The sequence below is a fragment of the Phaseolus vulgaris genome, chromosome 11 (assembly GCF_051622355.1).
Source record: "Phaseolus vulgaris cultivar YP4 chromosome 11, ASM5162235v1, whole genome shotgun sequence".
Classification (NCBI taxonomy): Eukaryota; Viridiplantae; Streptophyta; class Magnoliopsida; order Fabales; family Fabaceae; genus Phaseolus; species Phaseolus vulgaris.
The window spans coordinates 51470372-51476246 of NC_143508.1; positions in this window are offsets into that span (position 1 = coordinate 51470372).

Here is a 5875-nt window from a genome sequence, read left to right on the forward strand (position 1 = left end):
TAGCCGTTGATGAAAGCCACGTGTCGAACGATGAGTGAAGGGGTTGGTGGAGCGTCAGAGCAGCAGAAAGTACAATCGCTTGGAATTCTGCGTCAGTGCCACGTAGGTCGGTGTTAACGAAGGCTCTTTCAGTCTTTTCGCTAGACAAGTCTTCGCTTAAGACTGGGGGGCTTGTGTACCGCCCTGGTGGTCGGGTATGATGACGTGGCATCCTGCTACAGTGTAGGCGTGTTGACAAGGCGCCAGGTTGGCAGCTAGGAAGGAAGTCGGGAGGCACGTGTAGTCGCCGATTGTTAAGTTGGCGTGTTCCGATTTCCAGTTTACCAGAATAGGCGATCGCCAGGTTGAAGATGAAGTCGCCAGATGCAGACCCAGTCGGAGATCGCCAGAACAAGCACATCGCCGAAGATGAAGGAGAAGCAGATTATGAAGGCGGCCGGCGAGACCACAGGGAAGGTGTATGAAGGCCCTAACTCGCCAGTTCCAGTAGGGATCGCACTCCTAAGTTAGCTATGCACTGGGCAGTACCATGCATAGGTAACTTAGCCAAAATAAGAGTAGAAGCAGCGCCAAGTCAGGGAGCCTCCAGATGATGGCACGTGCACGGTTGGATGCGGGCCACGTGTCCAAAGTCTGCAACTGCCAGGAGAGAGAAAGCCACCAGGTATATAAGAGCTCTTAACAAACTTTCTGAGGTACGCACGTTCAGTTCATACACTTTACGCTTGCGAGTGAGAGAGGATTTGCACGGTTCTCGCTCTTAGTATTTGGTGATACCGTCACTGACTTGAGCGTCGGAGTGCGATCGGCCGCAGCAGCGCCGTATCGTTTCTTTGCAGGTTCTTGAGATAGATCCCGAAGAGGAACGGAGGTGAGAAGCGGTGCGCACGTCGATCCTTTGACGAGGCATTCTCCAGCGCTCCGGTCAACAGGCAGGATCAGAAAACTTAGTGTAGTCTATCTCCCATATCTCTTCTATAAACCCATAGTATGCCATTGATCCAAGTACTGGATTTGTATCTTTCGAAGTCGAAAACTGCATTGACTCGGCTTCAAGAGTAACACCAAAATTTTGAACTGTACTCTTTTCATCCAGGGACTTCGTGTAAAATATACAATTATTCACTTCGTACGCTGTACATGAGATGACATCAAACTTCAATCCAGCAGCCAACCAAGTCAAGGTCTCTAATGCCGTTGAATCCTTGAACACCTCATCTTTAAACCAAGGCATGAAATTTCTATTATGTTCCATCAAGACCCATTTCTCTGCTTGTCTTGGGTTATTTGCCTTCACAATGGCTTTATGAGCTTCTATGTAAGGTACAACTTCATCTGTGTTATTCAATATGTACAAATGTGCTTGCAAGACTTCTGATCGAGATTTGCTTACAATATTCACACCACGTAAACATTTACTTGTAGAACGCCTGTGGTGCCATGAATTAGCTGGAACACCTATTGGATTTGCTTTTGTCATGTACTCTGAACAAAATTCAATACTTTCTTCAGCTATGTACCTTTCAATCATTGAAGCCTCTGGACGATAATGATTTTTCACATAACCTTTCAAAATTTTCATATACCGCTCAACAGGATACATCCATCTTAAGTACACTGGTCCACACAATCTAACCTCTCTTACCAGATGCACCACTAGATGAACCATGATGTCAAAAAAAGACGGAGGAAAAAACATTTCCAATTCACACAAGATAACAACAATTTCATTTTGAAGTTCATCTAGTTTTGAGGGATCAATGACTTTACAACAGATGGAAGAGAAGAATGAGCACAAACGGGTTATGGTGTGTCTAACATTTTTTGGTAAGATCCCACGGATAGCTACCGGCAACAACTGTTGTATCAAGATGTGACAATCATGAGACTTCAACCCAATTAACTTCAAATCTTGCATTGACACTAGACTCTTCACATTTGAGGAATGTCCTTGTGGCACTTTCACACCCTTTAGACATTGACAAAAACTAATTTTTTCATCTTTTGACATTGTGTAACAGGCTGGGGGCAAATATGTACGCTTACCCATTTGTATGGGTGCCAACTCGCCGCGTATGTTCATCTCAATCAAATCTAAACGAGCATTTAGACCATCCTTCGTCTTCCCGTTAATGTTAAGAAGTGTACCAATTAAGCTATCACACACATTCTTCTCAACATGCATTACATCTATACAATGTCTGACTTCTAACCTCGACCAGTACGGAAGATCAAAGAAGATTGATTTCTTCTTCCAAATATTTGTCACAGATGACTTTTTTTTGGACTTGCCGAAGGTGTGGTCTATGTTATTTACCTTTTCGTAAACCTCAACACCGGTTAATGGAGTTGGTGGACCACTACCCTCTTGGTGTCTATTAAAGGTTTTTTTCAACCTCCGGTAAGGATGATGACTTCTAAGAAACCTCTGATGCCGAAGATATACTATTTTCCTTCCATGTTTCAATTGTTGAGAAGCAGTGTCTTCTTCGCATATTGGACACGCTTTGTGACCCTTAACACTATAACCTGATAAGTTACCATATGCCGGAAAGTCATTGATGGTGCAAAATAACATGGCATGAAGCTTGAAAGTTTCATTAGCAAATCCGTCAAATACTTCGACACCCTGGTCCCACATTAACTTCAAATCTTCAATTAGGGGACTTAGATAAACATCAATATCATTCCCTGGTTGTTTCGAACCGGATATCATCATAGACAACATCATGTATTTTCGCTTCATGCACAATCCAGGAGGTAAGTTGTAAATAACTAGTAATACAGGCCATGAACTGTGATTTGTACTCATATTACCAAACGGATTCATTCCGTCTGTAGCTAAACCAAGTTGAATATTTCTTGATTCTTTACCAAATTCTGGAAAGTCATCATCAAATTTCTTCCATTGAATAGAATCAGCTGGATGTCGGTACATGCCATCGCATTTCCTCTCATCTGCATGCCATCTAAGATTCTTAGCATCGTCTGGGTTTGCAAACAAACGCTTCATCCTTGGAATGATGGGAAGATACCACATAAACTTCATTGGGGGTCCATGCTTTTCCATGTCATCAATAGAATCATCTACTTTTTGTTTCAACTTATAACGTGATAACCCACACCTCGGACAACTTTTCAACAATTCAAAATCTTTCCGGTATAATATACAATCATTAGGACATGCATGTATCTTTTTGTACTCCATACCCATTGGACAAAGAATCTTTTTTGCCTCGTAATTACGATTAGGTAGACTATTTCCCTCTGGAAGCATATCCTTCAACAGCTGGAGCAATTCCGTGAAGCTTTTATCAGTCCATCCGTTTATTGCCTTCAAATTCATCAATCTTAACACCGCCGACAACCGTGTGAAGTTAGTTGATCCAGGATACAAAGGAGTCTCTGCATCTTTTGACATACTTTCATATCCATGCGCTTTTGCAAAACACTCAGCTCCCACATCACGAATCATGTCCTCCAATCGATCATCATCTCCATCATCGTGTACTGCTTCATCCATGGTAGAACCCACATATTCTTCAGTTACGGAAACACGTGGTAAATTTAATAATTCACCATGCTATGTCCAAGTTGTATAAGATCGAAGAAACCCATCACATAGCAGGTGTTCCCTCATGATATTCACATCCAGTATCCTTCCATTCAAACAGTTAACGCACGGACACCTGATCTTTGCTCCATCATGACCACTAATAATCGCGTTACGCTGCGCAAATTGTATAAATTCCTCTACTCCCCTTTCGTACTCATCACTTATACGAAGAGCATTAATCCAACTTCGATCCATTATATATTCTGGAATATAGTTAGGATTTTCTAATAATTAGTATTCTCTTCAATCTCACACATTTGCCGAGGGTCGAACACCCCCAGACTCAATCCAAACACGATATTTCTATTCTAAAAGTAACAATAACTAACATAACATAAAACTTTTATTAAAATGTAATTAACAACTAACTAAATATGTCACTTCTAAAATTAAAATTCTAGAACAAAGTTTAATACACTATAGAATTATAATTCCATAAAGATTAATATCATATTCATTTTTATTTAAGTAAAAGTAGTTTAAAGTGACAATTATAAAAAATAAATGATGTCAGGGAAAAAAAGAAAGATATGCAAAGAGAAAGTGCAAAAAAATAAAAATAATTACATGCAGAATTAGTGTTGTATGCTCATATTCTAGTTATTTGTTATTTATTATATATACTATAAAAAAATTATTAAATAAAAATTAAAGATAAAAAATAAAAAATTATTAAATAAAAATTAAAGATAAAAAATAAAAAATTACTAAATCAAAATTAAAGATAAAAAATAAAAAACAAAAATAGAATTTATATATAATATAAATTTAAGAAAATAGAAATTATATAATACAAAACTTCAAAATACACACAAATATATAAATTATTAGTTATTAGTTATACATTCCAAGTTGTATTAGTTATTAATTAAATATATATTATAATACAGAAAAATAAAAATTCAAAATATTAAATATGAATTCAAAATTTTAAATATAAATTCAAAATATTAAATAAATACAACACCAACCTTTAGGTTGATGGTGATCGGAGACGAAGACGAAGGCGTAGGCGAAGGTGGTGGCGGAAGCAGTGGCGGTGGCAGAGCAAAAAAAACCAGCGAACCCAATAGAACAGTAACCACCTATATGCAGAAAACGAGTAAGGAAACGAAATGACAATGCCAAGGAAGTGAATAATGACAATGACAAAAACGAAAGCGAAAACAAACGTTGAAGCAGAGAGAGCTGAAACTTACAATGCAAAGCGGAGAGAGCTGAGAACGTTGAAACGAAGAGCGGAGAAGACGAAAGTGAAAGTGAAAACTAGTGGCGCGCTTCTATTTTTAGGGTAAAATTGATTTACAAATGCGGTTCTAGGGTAAGACGAAGGTGTGGTTTGTTCTTCAAATCTGCTTCTAATGCATAAGAGGGATTCTCAATATTCTGCAGCTCATGAATTCTTAGGCTTCCATAAAGATTGACTTCTCTTAATTTTTGTATACCGAATTCCTTATTTTTCTCAATGTCAAACGAACTCATTAATACTTGGAGATTCTTCAGCTTTCCCAGATGTGCTGGCATAATGTTCACTTCAGTATTTATAAATTCAAGAAATCGCAAATTGTCCAGTTCATGCAAATACGAGGGAAGCTCCTTCAATCTTCCACAATGGTTCAACTTCAAGTATTTGCAAATTGTAGAGTAAACTTATTGAGTCAGGTAGTTTTTCTACGTAAGTAAAAGAGAGATCTAACGAACGGAGATGCTTAAGATTTCCTATAGATTTAGGCACCTCTGTAAGGTTAAGAAAATGAGACAAGACAAGACGCGTATGAACTTAAATTTGGAGAACAAAGTCATCTATCGACATCTTACAGTACCAACAGAAACATAAAGGATTATTCATTCTCCTGCCAGTTGGCATAAATGTATGCAACTTTTGAGTATCAATCAAACTTCCAAACCCATCAAAACACTTAACACGAGTGGTTGGAAATGAAAAATGACGGCTTGTCTTGGATATACCTTTTGGTTCATCAACTCCTAACCTGAAGCAAATGTCCTCACAAACGAATTTTGCCAAATCATTTAGAAGGTCATGCATGATAAAATGTTTTTCGTCTTCATTTCCGGATTGTTGAAAGAAGGACTTGTTGATTTTGACTTAATCCCAAGTCCCACATCGGTGGGTTCATTGTTTGGGAAGGAGGTTTGAGGGTTATAAATTAAACTCTCCTCCTTCACTGTTATATATCCCAATTTGTAATATCTTCTCCCATAATAATAAAAGTGAGCTGTTTTTGCTGTGCTCGGAGA